The sequence below is a fragment of the Cyprinus carpio genome, chromosome B7 (genome assembly GCF_018340385.1).
Source record: "Cyprinus carpio isolate SPL01 chromosome B7, ASM1834038v1, whole genome shotgun sequence".
Classification (NCBI taxonomy): domain Eukaryota; kingdom Metazoa; phylum Chordata; class Actinopteri; order Cypriniformes; family Cyprinidae; genus Cyprinus; species Cyprinus carpio.
Genome location: NC_056603.1, coordinates 7,146,662 through 7,170,297, shown reverse-complemented (window position 1 = coordinate 7,170,297; position 23,636 = coordinate 7,146,662). Strand labels below are relative to the sequence as shown.

The 23,636-nt window shown below is 35.9% G+C and overlaps 1 pseudogene; it reads left to right on the top strand.

The window, feature by feature from the left end:
• The first annotated feature begins 2,072 nt into the window (after positions 1–2,072).
• LOC122137790 lies at positions 2,073–22,722 on the top strand (annotated as a pseudogene).
• The last annotated feature ends 914 nt before the right edge of the window (positions 22,723–23,636 follow it).

Here is a 23,636-nt window from a genome sequence, read left to right as displayed (position 1 = left end):
AAAGTCGCATTTCTGTAGAAGCTACAAAATTCTTATAAAGGGCACTGAGCTGTTATATAAATAAATACACAATTAATAAACGGTTTTAGCTGTACACTCAAGCTACCGGTTAATTCGTTTGTGTCGGTGTGTTGGTACTTAACACCACTACCAATAAGTATTGATCGTGGATTTTTGTATAGAGGTGATGATAAAAAAGGGCGTGGCTCGTGTAATAAACTATATATCCTGTCTGCTGGCAGTAAACACGTAGTCGTACTATAGTAGAAACTGGAACCATTGTGGTTGGGCAATTAATTCTGTGAATTTATTTTTTGGAATTTACGTTGATGTGGGTCTTAGGAGTATTACGAGCGGTCTGAAAAACCCAGGGTGACTGGTCTAGTTTGTAGTTATTGTTATTTCGTTCCTGTGTTTTATGCTGATACAGTCTAGCTGTTTTGCAACATGTTGTGTATTGACAGAGGAAAGTGCTCAACCGTGTTGCGTGAGACTGTGGGCCAGAGAGCAGTTGGAGGCTAATTATAAAACCTCTCTATGACTGTACTAGTTGGTCGAGAAGTGACTGACAGCTCCCTTCCTCCCCGTTCACGGTTTAATCTGTGGCTTAGCAGCTGGAATTACAGGTGGTAATGATCCATATTCCGGGCACGTGAATGATAACACTTTGTCATGACGTGGCAATAACTGGTGCCATTTATGTTCATTGCTGGTCCGCGAAGGGGGGGGGGATCCGTGGATGGGATTTCGCACGAATCAGATAAAAGATTTCTAATTTTGTTTTTTGTGTATTCTTTTTTTTTCTTTTTTCTTGTGTTATAGTTTGACAAGCGATTATTGAATAGTTTACGTCCATCTATCATCTACGGCTTATCTCTGCAAAAAAATAAACATAGCATAACAACCCCAGTATGTTTCCTCTAACTTGTAGATTTAGTTAAAAAAGACTTTGAAAAATTGTTCAGTGTTTGAAAAGTTTGAGGCGGGTACTTTTACATCACAACGCATCCGTTCACATTCGCCTTGTGCCATATTATGAAAGCAAAAGCGCAAACATTAAGAACCTAAACGCGGTTGTTCTGTGATATATGCTAAAAAGGTGACATCTCGCTAAACTGTATTTAAACAACGGGGATCGTTTAATTCTTTTCACACCACAGTCAGTGCTTTTACTCTGTTTCTCGCTGTGTAACCATTGATCGAATGTGGATGGATTCACAGTACGGAAGTGACGTCCGCTTGCTGTCAAGTGAAAGTAATCAATTAGATATCCATTCTGGAAATTAGCTGAATGTTCATATGACGGCTATCAGCCTTCAGATTGTGTTCAGAATATTCTAATCACACACACAATCATGCCCGACGTTTCTTTTTTTTATTGTCTATGCTCCTGAAATTGGTCTTCGCCCCGTTGAAAAATGACCATCCAAACAATCACTCCCAAGAAATCCTGAAATCCGCTTTGGCTCTTTCCTCCAGAGCTCTCTGTAGCGCCCCCAGAGCAGATACAGAGAACACACCCAGTGCAGACAACGAGTAAATCGAACTGGTACAAGGCAAGTCATAAAAATATAAAGGGGAATAGGGGAAAGTTTGCGCTAGCTCGGATGCATGTTTGTTGTGATGAACTTACATTGTACGTGGTTAAGCAGCTGAAGCTGCCTCCCAGTGGCCTCGGTCACAGACCTTGAAACCCTGCGCATATATAGCAAAACGCATCTTTGCGGGGTTGACAGCGGTCTGATCCTATATGCTGGATCCTGGGATCGCGTCCTTCCACTTGCCCCACCATGGGCCCCCTACCACATCAATCAGCGTCTATGTCCCTTTACTTTACACACTCTCCTCCTGGCATGGGGACTCCCGATGTCGGCTATCAGGCTAAAATATTTGGGCTAGAAACTCCGGTTCCGTCGCTGGACGTCTGTGTGGCTGAATTCTAATCTTGTATGCATTACATGGGAATAATCTCCCTATTTTCTGACAGGTTAAAGAAAACCTTACGTTGACTATTTATTCAAGCGCTCAAGAAAAACTCAAGTGACACACTCAATCCTGTTAAACGTAATTAGATGTATTTTGATCAGGCCACGAGTATGGCGCGATGGGCATCGCCGAAGACCGACACCACTGGGGTGGATCCAATTCGTTGTTTTGTGCCTGTGGACCGCGGCAGAGACGCCAAAATCCTGGCGGAAGTGGGAACCGGTCAACCTGTGCAGAGTTTCTACCAGACACACCGGGGACTTCGGCGCACACCCGCTTCACTTGTCACCCTAGCGAGGATGGACACGATAAACTTTTAGGAGTCCGATCCGGACTACTGTCGTAAGGATTTGGTTCAGAGGTCGAGTGAGCGAGTAGTTTCATCGTAAATGTGGCTGGAGCTAAAAACGAACCACTTAGTAATACTGAATCAATAAACGTATACTGGCGTTAAAAAAATGATGTAGTTTACAAACAAAAATATTTTACTAACTTTCACAGACTCGCTTTCATTTTATTGGCCTTTAATAAAAACCTAACAAAATATGTTTACCAATATCTCAAACCCGGAAACAGACCTCCCTTTAATTTTACACGAAACTTTCTGTTTTCGTTTAGTGTATTTTGTTCTTGACAGTGGTCGTTTATTCTACATATGCACAACACAAAATATCTGAGATTAGTTCATAATATTTACAACTGGACAAATTTAATGGCAAACATTAATACAAAATGTATGCACACAAAATTGTAAGCATTAGCTCCCAGTAGGCTAACCCACAAAATCTTAAAATGATGCAAATTTATAAAAAAAAAAAAAAACAATAGGCTATATGAAACTTTACAAATATTTAAAACACCATAGTTGCTATATATATATATATATATATATATATATATATATAATATATATATATATATATAATATCTATAGCTATATAAGTATATAATATAACTATAAGAATATGTGTTTTCGAGAGGTGTTTTTATATTGGTTGCAATTAATGAAAGGGATTATGCAGGCCTATTTAATAGTCATACAAACTGCAACCATCAAACATGAGTGGATTGAGCTTTGCTTTAATATGTGTATAAGTTAAACATGTTTGAATGAATAATAAATGTGTTTGAGAGGCAAAAAAAAAAAGGTAAAGCAAACAACATAAAACATTGCAAACTTACCATCGAAAAACCGTTTTTTTTTTTTTTTTTTTTATTTTTGAAAAAATATCTAAAGACATAGGAGCCCACTTCTAAATGTAGGTTAGTTTCTTTTTAAAACACAATGCATATTATACTGTATATTTCTTTGGCAGAACCGACCCTTTATTTACAGAGGTAAAGTCTTTCCTCAAACACATTATAAAATTGAGAAAAATAAATAACTGTTATAAAAGAGGATAAAGTGTAGAAATAAAAGGCCCAAACAAATCCATTTTTATTAAAAAAAGCTGTAATTTGGGGAATATGTGGTTGTAAAATAAATTTCTCTGGTAAAGTGATATTATAGGTTCGTTTTGCGTTCAGGAGGTGTAAGACACTTAATAAAGCCAATAGAAATGTAAATGTAAACCACCCATTAGCGTTTACTAATGCACATTTTTTTCGTCGTGTCCCATTTCAGTTTTTAGAAAAAAGAAGAAAACACGAGCCTAAAAATGTAGCCAAAAATGTTAAAATAAAAACGACATTTATATTTCTTTTCTTTAATTAGACCCATAAACTATCAATGCCACTAAATATCTGGACTATCATCCCCCGAATTTTTTGCACCATGTAACTGTAAACGAATTTTTACATTTTAAAATGACAATTTTTGTCCGATTAGTATCTGCATAGCAAGTTGCTTATGATACTATTCAATGATCAGTATAATATTTTTCAGTAAACTTATTCTGTGGGTTTTATTTTGTTTGTAATATATACAACAGGAAAATACTTGTTTAATTATAAAACATTTAACATGCTCTAAATAGAGGCTCATACTGGCCGTCTTTTCTTATGTAAATGCCTTTTGTAACTATATGGTTCCTCATGAAATTCAATGCACACAAACTGTCCGAGCATTGAGTCCCTGCAATAGTGAAGAGCACCCGAGCCGAGCTAACGTATTTGGGTTGTGATTGCCCCGGCACACCCCCCGATAGCCCGTAGTTTCCGGAATCTGAGGGGTTCTTGGCGCGGTAAGCACACCCACAATCCCCGGTGTCCACTATTTGTTTTTAAAGTCTTTAGACGATGAATGCGCCGCCCGGAGTCCTCATGAGAACCGGGGTCACTGAAAGGTCAGCAGCTTCCTGTGTCATAGGCTCATAGGCTCGCGGTGATTTGAAACAGCGAGGAAAAAAACGCAAATTAAAAGAAGGTTTCGCCATTTACATTCTACCCCCTCTCTCTTTTTACATTCATCTTATGTGATATTAAGTGTGATCATAAGACACTGAGCTTGGTTGCCAGGCAGACATTCAGCACAGGCGGAGCTATAGGACGGTACAGAAGGTCATGCTAAAATATGAATACTTTACCACATCAATTTTTACCACAGAGCTAATTAAACCCATTCTAATAACATATACATTAATATGATTAATATGGAGAAATTGTAGTCACAACCAGATATGACTCACTTCAATAGACCCCCTTAAATAGTGCACATTTTTTTGGTTTGAGACATTAAGTCTTAGTATTTCTTACTTATAAATGTTTTCTAAGGTTAATGATGGTTGAGGCATCAGATCAACATGAAAAGAATGTCCACTATATTTAAAACTGCAGTGTTATATTCAGTTTATCATAGGCCAGCTTAAAACATGAGTACCAATAGTATTAATTTCTGTTTATTATTTGTCAAATAATAGCTAGCTTTATTATGTTTAGTTTCTTGGAAAAACTGTGGAATAAAGAACTGACAATGCTATAGAATTGTGTAGGGGGGTATAATGGTCTGCGGGTTAGCTGTAATTGAGTAAATCTTTCTCAGATTAATCAATACTAATGCGTTGTTTAATGAGCATATCTTATATGCACAGACTCAAAACCGCTTGGATATTTAATTTGCAAGTGATGTGGAAATTAATAGTATAGATCAAAAATATAATCTTCAATAAAATTTTGCATTTTAACAACAACACATTTCTTACAGTTGTTTATAAAATGTATTAACCAAGACTAAGAATAACTTGGTAGCTACTTGGCAGATATTGTATGAATGTAATGCCATATTTATCACATAATTATCTAATATTATTATTTCTGATGTTGAATGTTATTAGTAATATCAATACAAATGTTGTATTTACTGTGTTGATTTTGTTTCATGGTTGACAAAAAAAAAAAATCTTCAAGTGAATGCAAACTATGTACTTTCTTGCTATGCTGCTTTGGTCTGTCTGGGATGAACATGAACACAAACGTTGTAATTAAACATGTTTTTCATGATTTGATCCAACAAATAGACCAAAGCTTGCTTACTTAAGCAGATCTCAATGACCAATCAAGGGACAAGTGACAGGATACTGGAGTTTAAAGCTCCTCTTTGGCAACTTATTGGAAACGATTTGTTTGTGTACTATTAGATTCGCATGTTGTAATGGTGAAACAAAAATTAAATCTCGATTAAACCACTCAATGGCCAAGTTTTTCACACAATTTCACCAACTAAACTAATCACTTCTTACTGGCACTATCAATAATCAACGTTTTAGAAATCGTAAGCAATTCACATCTTTAATACTAAGCTAAATTATAGTCTGTTTATCTGACAATATGTACAAATTCTCTTTTTTTTCTGTGATGCAAAAATGATCTAAAATACATGTGCACACTCTTATCTTCATCCGTATTTTTAAATACGTTACAATATATTAATCAGCGTTTTCTCCCACTCACAATAATGTAAGAGAATTGGCTTATTTCAAAACGAATGGTAAATCATGTAATGCATGTGTGTGCTGAACAGACGCCAAGGGCACTATTCGGGAGATTGTTCTGCCAAAAGGCCTGGATCTCGACCGGCCGAAGCGCACGCGGACCTCGTTCACGGCGGAGCAGCTCTACCGGCTGGAGCTCGAGTTCCAACGATGTCAGTATGTGGTCGGCCGCGAGCGCACGGAGCTCGCCAGACAGCTCAATCTTTCAGAAACTCAGGTACCAAACGCATTCATGCTTGTTAGACATGATAATAGTGAGCTTCGCTTTTGAATGAGGCGCTGCTTTTCATTGCAATGTTAAATATATTGTAATATATTTTAATAAAAAAAACCTATACAAATGTTTTGTTTCATGGTTGGTGTATAGCAAATTATTATTATTATTATACGTGTTTGTAAGCTATTTTTAAAAATTATATTGATTACATTTGTTTGCAATTTTATAGTGTCTCTGTAAATTATCCTAAATTCCTCTTCATGTGATATGTTTGATGACATCGAAGTTATATCTTCGATTTTTCAAGTGTTTGATTTGTATTGTAGCACTGTGTCGTATAGCGCGGTAAAGGAGATTAGATGAGATTAATTAACTGTAGTGAGGTGTCATAAATAAGTATTTTCCGTCAGATACAGCCTATATGCATTTTTAGAGTCCGCAACCTACCTCAACATTTCTTTTAAAGACTGCCTGTTATTTTAAAATTGATCTTGTTCTTGCTTTATTACAGTGTATTTACCACAAAACATATTTACTGGGTATATCAAACTAAAACATATTTTGCATAATATCCTCAATGATAATACCATGTAAAAATCAATAAATAGCCAACAAAAACAAAAAAAATATGTAGCCTAATGCAAAATTTCAAATAAAAAGGTTTTTAACACAATAGACAGATAGATAGATAGATAGATAGATAGATAGATAGATAGATAGATAGATAGATAGATAGATAGATAGATAGATAGATAGATAGATAGATGATAGATAGATAGATAGATAGATAAATAAAAATCGTCGTTGATTTTATTGATCTGAAACAGAAAATAAGTAAAACATTAAATAAAACAATTAATAAACGAAATGGATAGATGGATGGATAAATAAATGAAACGAATTGAATGAATAATTGTTTGTTGTCGGAAGTCAGTCAATGGTCATTGGTCAGATGTTATAGCAAACTGGCAAAAAAATGTAACGAGTGCAGACGTCGAATCGGAGCGCTGGAGTGCCAATCTCTGCAAACTGCTGCATTTCAAGCCACCAATTTGTTTTAATGAACACAAATACTCATAATTAGTATTCGCACAGTGGGCGTTAGTGGAGGGAGCATTTCTTTATATCCGAGACGTGGAAAAAAAAAATGCACTGCACTGCACTGCGTCACTTCAGATGTACTACGTCAGCTATTTTTTAAGTTTCCGCCGAAGATTGAAAAATGTTTCATTAATTTAAAGTTTAATTTAATTAAATGGTAGCCTATCATCCAAGTGATTTAAAAAAACCGAATACGATTAAACGACTAATCAGTTACTCGCGGATCCACTTATTGGTCATCAAATATATGCTAACTTTACCGGCCCGTGGTTTTCAAAATTAGACTATCACACAGAGAATATCCGGAATAAATCACCTCTATAAATCACAGGGAATCGGGTTTAGGACGCACGGTATTACGTGGACATTCATGATGGTTTCAGAACTCAATTTTTGTCCAAACACGCAATTTTGTTTAAGCCTAATGCTAGTATTTTTTATTTTTATTTTTAAAAAATAGCAGACAATTGATGTAGTATTTCAAAGCAATTTCATATATTATCTGCATTGACCACGGGTCTTAGAGATCGCCATAAAGTTGCATCTGAAAAAGATGATTTCATGCAATGTAGATAATTAAATGGTTTGTTTGATTCACACAATGGTTTCATCACATTGCTGGGCACCTGTTAAAACAAACTGATTTTAAAAGGTTATGATGAAGCCATTATGATGTTTGCAGTCATGATTTCTATCTTTCCTGATATTTTGCTTTAAACTGAATCCAAAACAAAACAATATTGTTACCCAATTAGAAATTCATGAATTAAGGAAACGAATTATTAATAATACCATTATGTCAAATTCTTGTAGACCTGCATAGCGGCATACTGTACATTTAAATCGGTTTCCCCTTAAAAAAAAAAAAAACTTCCCCATCAGTGTAAAATGATCAGGATATTTGTTTAAATGTAGTTTGGGTGGCAAGGTCAGAAATGTGACGCTAGGGGCGCTGTGCGGATGCCATTGATTACAGATGCATTTATAAGTGAATTTGTAAACCGATGAAATACAAACACATTTTTTTGAAAAACGAGCCATATAACAAAATTATGTTTACAACAAATAAAAGGAAAGATCTTCTAAGTTTTTGGACGAGCACAATACGTGTAAAGGCTGTGTGATTTGCTATGGCCCATCTAAAAAACAAACTGTATCATGCTGGTCAGTTTTTTTGTTGAAGCTCATATAGTAATTGAAATTCCATTATATAATATAATATATTTTTGTAACTAAATCATGTTTTTTTTCCCCACACTGCAGGACCAATTCTTAAATTACTAGGTCTTAAAATGGTAAAAAAAAAAAAAAAAACGCAAGCAGAGAATAGTATAGATAAGCATTAATCTTGAAGGATGAGATACGATATATGTCAACTAAAGACTGAATGCAATAATCTAATGAATAACCGAACTTCAGTCAGCTTTGAAGAGTGCATTGTACGGGCTCTCGCAAGAAGCACAAATAGAAACAAACTCATCGTGTAATATAGAACTCCTTATGAGCCCTACTAGTCAGGTATAGGCTATATTTTCTTCATTGAAAGTAAAACTAATTAAAAACTTTGCTGGTCTGAAGAACTCGCGGTCAGTGGAAACGAGTCTTTAAATCGTGTCAAAAGTTTTTAAGGCAGAATTAATCTCTTTCATTTAAATGTGACGAAATACGTTTATGAATAATAGCCAAAAACCATCAGACGCGGTATAAGAATTCATTATTGCAATGAATATATATTATATATCTATAATATATATATAATATATATATCTATATGATATATATCTATATATATATATATATATATATAATGGAAAATCCACTTTAAGTTTTAATTGAACTTAAAAAAATAAATAAACTCTAAATAAAATATATACAACTTGCATCGTTTCTCTGAAATCATATCTGTGTATCTTGTAAAAACTATGAGCAGCTGGTCACCAAAGTGATAAAAATTATGGCTTTGGAGGGAATAAATCATGTTCAATACAAAAAGCGTTTCCATTTTCATTTTAATGAAATTGCTTTTAAAATTTACATATCACAGATTTAGTGCTAATAACTTATTCATATCCATTTATGCTCAGACAAATTCTCTTGATGCAACAGCTTCCATATGGACGTGCAAAATGCGATTGGAAAAATATGTGCATTTCAGTTTATTCCACTGGAATATTTGTCGATGTAAATATGTATCTATTAATATAATTCATAAATATATGAAAGCAAAATAACATAAAAACTAACCTAACCCAATTAGTGTTTTAGTTCACGTGTCTATATAAATGTAATATTCTTATAACTAATGCGCATTTAGCCTATTTTTCTATCCTTTGGCATCACAGTGGCATCTTTCTACGGGTACAATATCGAAAGACTTCACACTATTCAATATTTATTCCAATATTATACAGCTTTATCGAAAACCATTTAGTCCAAAATTACTTACTAATTATTTATAATTATACTCATAAATATGCAGTCGTGCGCTCCCGAGTTTGGGACTGTTCTGTATATCTGATACTAGTTATGCATCGCGTGAGTTTAACTAGAGGATCTCCTGTCAGGCGCGCGCACGCGACTTGTTGCGCCTCAGCTGTGAAAACAATTGCAATGGCTTTTAACTCCCAATGAATTCAGCATATATAAACACGACCAAATCCTTATCTTTAACTTTTCACAATCTTGCGTTTGTGCTTCTCTCCCGAGAGAAAAAATGTGCGTCAGAGTCTTTGTCATGACAGACATAATAAACTTATGTCAGTGGTCAAAACACTCAATCTATCCAAAATAAACAACGAGGGCTTGTATTTGATCGTCTTGGCTGAAAACCAATCAATGTGGTTCTAAATGGACCCAAGGTCTCGTCTGAGAAAACTGACGATACATTAAGCTGCGTTTTGACTTTTTTTTTTTTTTTTTTGTGAAAAGCCGTGATTTCTTGCGTCAATTGCGTTTTTAATGGAATAATTAAATCTAGCCTCTATATTCAACGCAGAATTGATTTCGTTCTCTCATAATAATTTAATAAGAATAAAGAAAGTGGTCAGTCTTGTGAAAGCAGAGAATAGAGCTTTAAATTATCTTCAAACTGTATCGAATTTAAAGATAACGCACTAGCTTGAGCGTTTTCCCCTTCAATTTTGAAAGGAAATGTGTAACATTAATGAGAAGTAGTCACAGTAAGAGATTTTTCCTCACAATAATGCAATAGACAGACAGACAGACAGACAGATAGACAGATAGATAGATAGATAGATAGATAGATAGATAGATAGATAGATAGACAGACAGACAGACAGACAAACAGAAAGACAGACAGATAGATAGATAGATAGATAGATAGATAGATAGATAGATAGATAGATAGATAGATAGATAGATAGATAGATAGATAGATAGATCAACAAAAAGACAGACAGACAGACAGATGCATGTTGCATGAATATGATTTTGTACCATTATGACAGCATCACTGTACATACAGTACTTCTTTTGTAATGGTATAACCACTCTTATGGAGGACAATCTGGACTGTTAAGGAGTTTATATCAACTTTTTACTTTTGATAAACTGCATTTCAGTGTCACAGTTGAAGATGACTCACCTTGTGAGGATTAAAAGCAGCTCAACTTTTCCCCAGCAGCTTCTCAGAGGATCAGTTTAGTCCGTGTAGGAGTGTATGCATGGGGGAGGGGTATAATTGGCTAAATGTGAAGTATTTCAAAGTATAGGAATTCCCTGTTTGTTTACATCAAAATAAGGGTTTTTCCTCAGACCCTGTCCCCAGCAGATGGCTCCCCGCTCCAGCGTAACACAGCAGGGATCCGAACCGCACATGACTGTATGAGGTATTCAGGGGCCATAGACTCATTGATCGTGAAGCAGATCCGATGTCTGCTAGATATTTATTATCTGAGATACTGGTGTATAATTTATATACAGACTGAATCAGGAGCCTTTATTCAGGCTTAGTTCAGCCGTTAACCTTATTTCAATTGTGCCTCGATGGCTTGGCATCACTGAATGAGAGCCCATAAAATAGAGGCTCGTGGAAAAATAAAATGAATAACAAGAACAGCTTGAGCCGCGGCATCCTGACCTGTTTGCTTGAAGCATGTGGAAATAAACAGGTTTTTTGCAGCACTTTGTTTCCTTGTGTTTATTAAAGTGAGAGCTTTTTATCAGCCGAGTGATTGACAGGTCACCTCAGCGTTTCTCTGTTTGAGCACAATGAGTCTCTTCCATCAGTGTGACCTTAACAAACATAAGCAGAACGCCGGGGTGGACTTCAAACTGGACCCTTTGATGAAAGGCAACAGTCAGATTATGATTTATAAGGTTCTCGCAGCAAGTTTCAGGCCGCAAATATGTTTGATTGAATAAATATTTGGGTTTTGGGGTGAGGTTGATGTACAAACAAAGCTGGCAAACATTTAAAGCTGAATGTTTCTCAATTCGCAGGTCCTCGCAGTGATAAAAAGCAGCTTTAATAGAATTAAATGGGCAGTTCTGAAAGCCTTGAGTGAGGCAGTGTGCGCAATCTTTTTATCAATACAGCCAGCAGCATGTTGCCACAAAGCACGACGCACCGATGGAATCTCATACACACACAGTCTTGTGTTAATAACAAAAGAATACCATTTCTTTGTCATTTTCATTTTGATAGAGTTGATCTTTCACTCTTGAGCCTTTTGTGTTTCTCTTTACCTTGAAATTGGAGTTTTAGATTCATAATTCACCATAAGAAACACCCTGTTTCACTTTGTTGTGTGTTTGTCTTTACATGCTTTAAAATAAAGGTTCTTTACATTCCACAAAAGCATCATGAAGAACTTTTAACATACATGAAATCTTTCCATTCCACAAAAGGTTCTACAGATTTTTACAGTTTTTCTTCTAATGTATTGCTGTGAAAACCCCCTAATGGAAGTTTTATTTTTAAGAATGTGCCATTAAATTCGGGTTTACAGTAATGTTTTGGGTCATAAAACATCCTGTTTCATTTAGAAATATGCTTATCTAAAGTTGGTTGAGGATGTTGATTTAAATACTGGCTGTATCTTCTTTAGATCACACACACAAAGCTTATGATATAAGAGTACCATTTTTCTATTTTTTTTTTTCTCTCGTTAGAGTTGAACTTTTACCCTTTTCAGCCTTTAATGCTTTTCCCTTAAGGTTTACAGTAATGTTTTGGGTACAGAATCATCCTGTTTCACTTAGAAATATATTGCATTAATCAAAGTGGGATGTCTTTGACTTCAACACTGTCCATCTTTCTCAGTGGTTTTGTGTTAATCAAGCAGGACATTGAAAAATTTATTTTCTTTGTCTTTATAAATAAAATATTACAGACAGTCAAGGACAGAAAGACTCTTACTTTCCACATACGGAATGATTTTGCTTGGTTTTAAAATGGGAATGCATTGTTTGGTGAGCCAATGCCGATCAGCATAATATGACAACTTTTGATTTTCTGTTTTCACAAAAGACAGACCATTGAGTAATTACCTTAATTGTGTAGCCAATTCAGAAAAGCATTTGATGCATTTGCACTTGATATTACTAAAAACACCTAAGAACATGAAGATGAACATTTATGAACTGAATGCGGCTTTTATTTGTCTGAATATTATGTGCTTAAATGTAGCAACTGGTGGCTCCGCTGTGTGGTCTTTGTTCCCAAGATCTCTGAGCTTTGCTTAACACATTGTACCATTCTTTTGTTGCTTTGGTTTATCCATGAGAAAGCCATGGATTTAATGGATGAAAGATTGTGCAAGCCATGAATAAATAGGAAGTGTAAGTGATTGAAGCAAGAGCTTTAGAAGGAAAAACCTAGAGTAACATCATTATATCTGTAAAATATCTGATAGATAGATAGATAGATAGATAGATAGATAGATGATAGATAGATAGATAGATAGATAGATAGATAGATAGATAGCCACTCATTCATAGATAGTAGATAGATAGATAGATAGATAGATAGATAGATAGATAGATAGATAGATAGATAGATAGATAGATAGAGCTTCTGGTTGCTTTTTACTCACATATAATCATGTCTTGCTGTACATCCGCCACTGTGCTGATGACCTAACGAACGCTTTCGTTGTTCATTCTTCTCTTTCTACACCCAGACAGCATGTAAAGTAACGTAACGTCTGGCATGAAAAGAAGAGATGAGATCTAGAAGAAGCAAAGAAAGGCACCAGTTTAGACAATCTGAGCACTTAGAATGGACAGTGTAAGTGGACAATGTTAGTATGTCAATTTCATTTTCATTTTGCAGCTTATAGTTTGCTTTGCTGTCAGCAGTATGTGAGAAAGCTACTTTAGGAGCAGAAAGTATGAGTCAGGAATGTAACCAGCATGCACTGGTCAGGACTCAGAGGATCAGAAAAGTTGATGAGATTGAAGGGAGGTGTTTTTATGTTAGTCTGCTGTTTGTCATTCATCAGCCAGATTGTAATACAATTATCTGATAGGATCAGAGAGAACAGAAAACTCTAAACACTTAACTCTGTTTAAGAGTCCCAGATCTGAACACTTGAGATTCTAAAATGAGGTACAAAATAAGAGCTGAATTATGAGGGGGGAAAAATGCTTAAATTTACAGTCATTCCTTCTCACATAAGTGTTTTTTTTTTTTTCCCTTTTTTTTAATATAACAATATTATTATATTGATATAATAACAAAACAGTTTTTTTAACGTACATGAAACTAAAAAAAATATATATAAATTAATAACAATATTATATTTATATAAAGTATAGCATTTAAATGTAAATTAAATATTTAAAATTAAATATAAAATAATTACATTCATATTTATATTCATATAACAAAGTATGGACAATTTAAATATAAATAAATAACAATATTATTATATTAAACAATGTACAGTGTTTAAATATAAATTAAATATTTAAAATATAAATTAATATAACAATATTGTCAATATAGCCAACAAGGCATAGTTTTAGATGTACATTAAATAATTTAATAACAAATTCAAATATAGCAATATTATATTAATATCACAAAGTATAGTGTTTTAAATGTACATTAAACTATTTTAAATAATTTAAATCTAAAAAAATATTTAGGGTGGAAATGCATGATTGCAGTGGAGATCTCTAGTAGACTGTGCTGTTGAAGGTTGACCACTAGAGGCGCTGTGGTTCAGCAGGGATGCCTTTTAATCCAATGGGAGGACACAATTTCTCAGTATCTGCCCACACACTGTAAGCCTAATTGCCCGATCACACAGGCCGCATCATCCAGTAGTGCTGGGGGGAAGGGAACTAATAATAGTCCAAATGCTTTTGCTGTTAGGAGGATTATAGAGCCCTATCTACCAGCCATCGGTAAGACAGGGTTGACCGTTGGCTGAACCTGCACAAACATGTGCTTCGTTAAAACTAGGAACAAGGGTCAGGGTACGTGGAAAAGTGGGTAAACAGGTGTAGTTGGGTAGGATGATCAGGTAATAGGAAGAAATAATTTTATATTTGCATATGCATGCATGCAACACTGGTCTTTTTTCCCCACTTTTCCCTTCCACATTACAATACAGGTGAGCTGCGTGTTACAGAATGTGTGTACAACATCTGACCGGACATAACAGCACAAGTATGTTCACAATAAACCATATGTTGTGGCATGTGCGCCAAGAGAGTTTCTAAAGACATCAACTCAGGCCTCGGCTAAATAAAAAATCCCTCAGTAAAGATGCATGAGATTAATGACCTACAAGCTCTTTAAAGAAAAGAGGTCACAGAGGGGTCACCCGAATAACCAGAATGCCTCATCTCGCTGCACAGCATTATCACATGTGTGGGATCAAGAGGGCAGTGTAACTTCTGGACAGGGTCAACAAAGGTGTCAAAAAGATCAGCAGATGGTCAGGTGCTTGAGCATCTCACTCTTTTTGAACCCTAAAATAAGTTCATTTCTTTGGATTTTCAATGTGTTGCTCAGGCTTATGCAAAATTCAGAATTGACGTATGCATATCTCTCTATCTAGCATCCATCCATCCATCCATCCTATCCATCTATCTTTCTATTAACTATCATCCATCATTCTATCAACCATCCATCAATCATCCACTCCTCATTCTATCATTCTATTCATCCATCATCCAGCTATCGTTCATCCATCATACATCTTTATATCCATCAATTATCCATCTTTATCATATATCTACATACACACAAAAAAATTTTTACACATCCACCCACACACCCATCCATCTTTTTATCCATCCATCCATCCATCCATCCATCCATCCATCCATCATTCCATCTATCTTTCTGTGATCTATCATCCATTGTTCTATCCATCTATCAATTGTTCATCCATCCATCCATCCAACCAACCATCCATTCTTCATTGTTTATCCATCCATCATTTTACCCATCTATCTTTCTAGCCATCCCTCCATCTAGCTAGCTAGCTTTGTCTTTTTCCAGCACTTTAAAAAAGACAATGAACACTCAGTTTGTCTTAAACTTTGCTTTAGAAAGTCCATGTTTCATGAGCCCCACTACACAAACTCGCAACCTCATTTTCATTCATGTCAAATATAATTGTCAAATTAATTGTCATGTCAAATTGCCATTTACCATGACTTCAGTCCATTAAATCATCATTCATGACTACATGCACAGAACAACAATATAAACAGAGAAGATTATTGTGGAGAATATTTAGCATAGGGCCATCCAATTACAGCTTTTATTACAATATTAACTGTAGAAGCAACTGATACAATTTCAGTAGGATCGCAAAACTATCTGATGAATTGATGTACTGGAGTTCGTTCTGCACCAGTGCATTGTGTTGATTCTGAGTTCGCTGAAGAACGAGAGTGGAGTGGGATGCCGCAGGCCAGGGAGCAAATCCAGGTCATGCAGATCCTGCGTTTAGTAATCTCTGCCCCATCGGTGAACCCTCAATCTCATTAAAGAGGATTTCATCCCAATAGTGTAGATGTACGATGGAAGAGATTTGCTTTTGTCTTTTCACTCCCATATTTTAATTTTTTTTCTTTTGCTTTCTGTAAAGTCAAAATATGGCTGAGTTTTGTAATCTAAAACGGTAAGCTCCACCAACTATAGGGTCTGCAAAAAAATCTGAAATATGAATACCAATACATAGATTACAGCCTTAAAGTATAAAAAAGCTTTAAATATATTGAGCATGTAAATACATACTGTGCATGCTCTCGTACACATACTATTCACGAACACATCATCAGCATGTTCGAGTAAGCTTGAAGGGATCACTCCACAATCTCATTATACTCACACTAATTCCAACCCATGATCTCAGTGTTACAGATCTCAGCTTGCAAAACTGTTTGGCCTAGGTTTAATTCAGCTGTTAGCGTCTTACTGGGTTTACGATGGAAATTCATTTCCGGAGTGTGTTTGTAACAAATCTTAATCATCAATCCTCCGTAAACAATACAGGTCCCGGGTCATACATACATACATATGTACACACACACACACACACACATATATATAGTCCTTTTGTCAAATTTTAAATATTGAAATTTAAAATAACTCATTTCTATTTGAATATATTTTGAAATTTCATTTATTCATCATTACTCCAGTCTTCAGTGTCATTCAGTTCAGTGTCAAATCATTCTGCTGCTTGCTATTTGTCTAACACTATTAAATGTAATGTCATCAAGGCCTCTTTAGTTTCACCTAATCGTTGCTAGTTGTGCTTCAATCCCTTTTTAAAATCCAGTCAAGCCCTAATGGAAAGTGAAGTCCCATCTTAGGTTTTTCTTGGGGAATTTCACACATAATTCACTGTAAAATACATAACAGAGGTAAAACAGGTCGCAAATATCGTTTCACATTGCCTTAAGTATTCACATGTGGCAAAACTAAAGTCCTTTTTTTCGTGCACTGACATATCTATATACAGAGAAAAGCGTCAAAAGTGTCTCATAGAGCAGAAAACAAAAGTGTGAAGTGCTGTGCTCGATGGGATCTGAACCTCAATCATAACATGTTTTAGAGCCCTAACATTAAGAGTGAGAAAATGAGTGCGAAATGTGCATTTCTGAGAGCTGAGTACCACGATGTGTTGATTCTTCTGCACGCATGTACAGTCGAAAATGGCGCCATCCTCCTCCTTTTTGTGGTCCCCAGGGTGGGACAAAGCAGCAGGTGACAGGTAAAAACCCGGGTCAGGATGAAAATGCATTTTTCATAGGCCTGAATTTTCTCTATGTTTATGAGTGGAGCTTGATCTCGACCCGTCGTCAACCCCAGAATACACTCTGCAATAAAGCAGCGCTGTATCAATTAAACATGCTGGACAAGGACATGCAGAGTTCAGTGCACTTTTTAACCTGGGGTTAGCAGCGCTTTAACTCGTGTTCAGCGCACTTTTGAACATGCTTCATTGATCTTTGCTTATGAGGAAGCCATAGGAGAAGCCTCTCATGATGTGTCAATGTTGCTGAACAGACAAACCCTGTTTTTGTGGTAATCCGTGATGCTTGCTAAGGCACGTTTTTTTTTTCAAAAACCTAACCTAAAATTTAACTTGACACATACAATGACTTCACTCCTACAATACTGTGCTATAGACCTGTTTCATAATTGCTTAATTATCTGCAGTGTTAACCGTTATTTTCCTATTTATTAACGTGAAGCTGCTTGAGGTATTTTTAAAGTGTCTCCAAATACATTTTTTTTAGTCCCAAAGTCATTGTATCTACCTTAGTTTTTAACTTAAAAGCAGACATTTTACACCATGAATGCCTGAGGCTTCTGGTGTCATTTGTTTCCAGTTATATTACTTGTATAAAAACAGTGCATTTTGGCACTTAATGTAGCAAAATGGTATTTGTTATTGTATAGTTCGAATGTGTTATCATTATACCATTTACTGCACTTTGTTATTCTTCTACTTAGAGTGCTTCAGGGATGAAATATTTTTGCTAAAACCCCAGAAATTAGTTGCATTTTACTACTTCTGGTTCCACTGTCCTTAAGTCAATGGGTTTTTTTTAAAAATGTTTTTTTGTTAAATGCTTGAAATAAGGAATTTGATGAACACAAGCTCAAGATTTATTCATGTTTTATTTTATAGTATTATATGATATGTACCTTTGAGGTACTAAAATAGCAATTACAGTAATAGAAAAGGCGGTACCCTTTCAAAAGGTACGGTAACCCTTTCAAAAGGTACTAATATGTACCTTTAAGGTGCTAATATGCACCCTTTTTAGGGGTAAATAAGGTACAAAAATGTACCTTGTGAAAAGTGTCCCAGTGACCTCTTTTTTTTATGAGAGTGTACATACAGAGGTCATCAGGAACATTAAACATCACGTCAAACTGGCAAATTCATCTACACTTACAGCCTCGTGGTGTTCAAAATCGCACTCTTGCAAACTATTCAGAGATGAATAGTAGTTTGTAGTTTTGTAGTTTGATGTAGTTTGTTTATAGCCTAAATTTAGCTTTCAGCCGACTGATTTAGGATTTATGTTTATTTGTAAAGATTATCATGATGAAAAAAATATGTAGGAATCACAAACTTCTGTTAGTCACAGAGCTTATTTTCTGAAATCATCTAAAAATCAATGGAAAAATCTCATTGGCTTTTTGTTGAGGAAACCAGGCTAATGAAGATAACGAATCAAAAGTCTCACACTGTCAATTTCTCTTACATCTTTTGCTCTCGTTTGGCAGGTGAAAGTGTGGTTTCAAAACCGCCGCACCAAACAGAAGAAGGACCAGACCAAGGACACTGACAAACGGTCATCATCCACTTCTGAATCGCTCGCCACATGCAACATCCTGCGGCTGCTTGAACAGGGGCGTCTTCTGTCTGTGCCTGCACCTCCGCCCAACCCGCTGCTGGCTCACCCGCACGCCGGCAACGGCTCGCTCATGGGAAGCCCGTCCGTATCCACTTCCTCTGGGGTGAGTAGCAGCACCACGCCTCCCGGTGCGGCAGCGGTCGGGACGTTTGGACTGTCGCTGTCTTCTTTAGGCGGCACCCCACCCTCGCCGCGCCTCGGGGTCCCACCGCCCTCCCTTTGCTTTACCATGCCTCTCCTTGGAGGCACCCATCACGAACTGCCATCGGGATATGGGTGTGGATCCTCAGCGTTCGAGCCCTACATGAGGATAGAGAGGAAGGACGGCGAGTTAAATGGGAAGAAGACGGTTTCCTAAAAACGTTCCCAAACGAATGGTACCTTCCCCCTTCTACCTGTCTCAGGGGTCTCACCTGTGCCATGAACAACCGGAAGGTTCGCAAACTAACAGAAAGCGATTGAATGATGGCCTCTCTTGAGCTAGTGCCTACAAGCAAACCGAGGCCAGTCAGACTCCATCGTTCCAGTGGAGGTGAGCGTTTGGGACGAAGCCTGTAATTAAGTATCGCCGTGTTCGGTGAACTTCATCGTCCACAGGTTTCCTTCCATTTTTGCATTACTTGTGTGGTGAGGAACTTATTCTTTGTGAACGATGGAAAACTCTGTAAATGTAACTGTAATTGTAAAAGGCTAAATCATTTCGCAAGTAGGGTGTAAAAGAAAAAACCTAGAAAAATGATGAAAAAATGATCAACATTGTGGTACTTTTTATGCTGCTCTAAATTAATTGACTTTGGGGAGCTTTGTGTCAATGTAAATGTGAGTCTGTGTGAAAGTATAAGAATGAGAGAATTAGGAGAGTGAACACGTACAGTACCTAACAAGGCACTGACAACTTTTGTGGCATTTATTCCGTACAAGACCTTGGTACAAATGAGTGTTCAGTGGACAGAATGATTATTCATATAGCAATGATGCAACATTAAATCTGAGCACGTGGAGAATTACACAAGTCTTTAGCAAAATGCAAAGTAATAGCGTCTAAAAGTGCTCATCACATGCATTTCTCGTCAAGGATAAGTTGTCACAATGCACAACTCTGCGAAATTAATCTCTTCTCTTGGTAACGCATGAATTTCTTAATTGAAAGTGAGACCCTTATAGGCTCAACAACAATATAAGGACCCTTTTCACAGACTGTGATGTTTTTAGCATCGTAAATCCAACAAGGTTTTCATTAACCTTACATCTCAGAAACTGATTAAAGCTGTTGCGTGAGTATTTCAAATGCAACTGCTGAGAGAGTGACAGCAAATTTGCCATCTTTCTTTCTTCTGACCAATGTAATCAATCTCGCTCTAATTTTTTCCTTTTTTTAAAAGATAGAAACACATCTTTTCACTATTGGGACAAATGAGAACACACAAATTAGATTTCTTGTAGCTTCCATTCACCACTATAGAAATTCACCCAACAATGGTGACTTCCACTTCTGAGAACCCCAGTATGTGCACATCATTTAGACACAGACTGCAGTTTACATGCACTAATGCATGCTTTGCAGTACTACAGGTTAGGAGACTGAATCAAAACAAAAATACACACTTACAAAAAAGTACTTTGATAGAAGGATTGCTCTAAAGAATACATTGGTAGTACTTTTTTGTTTTGTGTGAAATTTATAAACTTTTTTTCACCAGCCCAATTTATGAACTTTGTCCTCCCCTGTCAGAATTAGTTATTGATGCCAAATGTCTTGTCAGAACCGTAAGGTCAGTTTGGCACACATTGCACATGCTTTTTATAACTCCAGAATTACAACCCACAATCAATCAGCATTTTGTCATTACCTCGAATCAGATGCACTTTACGTTAATGGATTTTCTTAGTCTTCTTCACTCAAAACCTACCATGCATATCAGTAAGAACAGCATGCACCGGTTTTAAAAATTCCCCAAATATTCCAAGTTTTTGTGGGTTGAGAAACAGCCAAAGACATCTACTGCAACTACTTCCCAACTTCTTAACTGATTAAATAAAGTCATGCACTAAAGCTATGCTAATACATGCAGACTCCTGAAATATTTTCATATTTAAAGGATGATTTTGTAGCCTGTATCATGTAAAGGCTGCACCAAACATTTTGCATGTAAAAGACAAAGCAATCCTATTCACACTAGGATGAAATTTGGCAGAAAACATTTTTTTTTGAGTCCTGTAAAGTTAATTTTTTTTTCCTATGTGTGGCAAAAAACCCACCAACAAATAAGATTTGGGGTAAAAAAATAGATGAGTGAAATCGTTAGTCTGGTTGAGTTCAAATCTGTTTTGTCTGATGTTTTATTTTGCACTGAGCAACTGGGTTGTATTTTGCATTAAAGCATGTGCTTTTTTGTGCTTTGCTCCAGAGGACCTTTGCACCTGTTTGTTTAGCTCTCAAGGAGCATTCTCAGAGACAGCCATTTCAGGCGCTGGATCTTGCTGAGTCTGTGCGCTTACAATTTTTAAGTTTGCGGTTTTGCGTAAAGTTGAACTCTGTTTAACTTTGTTGCTAAACAGTTGCTCCCAGTATGTCACCCCTAAATCAGCCCTAAAAACAAAAAGTTAAAGACTTCTGGTCACTAGAAATTGCTTTCAGTGTGAACGCCCTTTAATATGAATAGGCATTTTCAGTAGCTTCTAAGTCAATCAACTACTATATTTGGAAAAATATTTCTGAGTTATAAACTCACAATTCTGACTTTTTTTTTTTTTTTTTTATCAGAAATTATGCTTTTATCTCTCAACTGTGAATTAATTGTGAGATATAAACTCAGAACTCCGGGAAAAAATTCTGAATTGAGAAAATAATAATAATGCTTTTTGAAACTTGAAAGCTCCAGTCCCTATTCATCGTGCTTGCATGGAAAGAGCAAGAATGTCTTTGAAACAACATGATGAGTGAGTGAGTGAAATTTCATTTTTGGGTGAACTAGTCCTTTAAGTCAAGTGCAAATGACTTTACACTGTCGAGTTGCTCTTCCATTGCTTTCTGAGAAAGACATGAACATGGTTTTAGTTTCTTATACATTTAGTATTCGATTGCAAATGGATTGTAACTTGTGCTTAAAAATTCTTGTCGCAGTGGTGGTGTTGTTGTCGAACACCGTTATTTTCTATAAGATTTATGTATAATTCACTGCAGCATCATTTGGCCTGAAGCGCTGAGGCAGACACTGGCTCATAACATTAGCGCATGCAGTCGAGGCTTACGAGACAAAAACACACCCGCACACATCACACGTTTTCTTTTCTCACTCTCTGGTTTTTGGTGACATCTCTCAAACTGTTTCCTAAAAGAATGATGATGTACTGATCATTTTGTTAAAATGATTACTGAAATACTAATGGGGCATCTCACAGACCTGTGAATTTAAAAAAGCAGCAGAGTTGTATATTAAGAAAGCTTTGTAAACAGCATTGAGCACTGAAGACCTTTACCATCACTACAAAATTATAAAAACTTGTTGCCCCTTTAATTATGAACCATATGCCTGAAGTATGTTGAACAAGCAAAGACAGTATATATAAATAGCATTGCCACAGATATGATTGTAAAATGTGGTTTGAGTTTACTGTGATTGTGTGGAAAGATTTTGTGTTTTCTAATTTGATCTCACTTCCATATTTTCTTCCATTGTTAAAAGCGTCTGTGCTGTTGTTCTGGCACAAAGATTATGTGCAAGTAAGCCATAAGCTTTTTGGCAGTACTGCATTTATGTGACCGTGTCAGAAAATTATATATAAAAAAAAAAAAAAATTTACATGATGGCACCAGCTTCTCACAAATAAGAAAACACTTAAACAGTATGTAAATATATGATGAGTCTTTGCACAGTATTTTTCCTGTTGTATTATGTGATCTTACAGAAAAAAAAAAAAATAATGAAAAAATATAATTGCTTTACAATTCTTTGTCTCATTAACTATTTGCACTTATTTAAAAAAAGTTTGTGTTCTGTGGCAAAAGAGCATTTCTCATGGTTTTGGCTAAAAAAGCCAAAATATTGTACAATATGTACATGTGTTTTTATTCATATGCATATAAATATATGTCTATGTAATTTGCCTACTTGTGTCATTTTTCTGACTCTGTCGCTGCTAAATGCATTAAAAATCTCTCTCACAAAAACACTCAAACTCTAACTCAAACTATATATATATATATATATATGTATATATACATACATATGTCTTTAAAGAGCGTGAAATTTGATTACTAAATAAATGAATACGTCATTAAGCAATGATTTTCAGGTTTCAAAACAGCATCATGCCGATATTTAAACTGTTCTGAATATTTATTATATCAGTTTAGGGTGATCAAGTATTAATTTGTTCTTCTAGCCCTTCTCTCTTAAAAACCTCCAGCACTTTTCTCCAGACAAGGGGGGCGGCACAGTTATTTTTCAGGAAATGGTGGACAAGCGGACACAATATGTTTAACCACATGTTTAGTCCCCTCAATCTCCTCCCTGTGCTGCTCTCCCTTTCAGAGT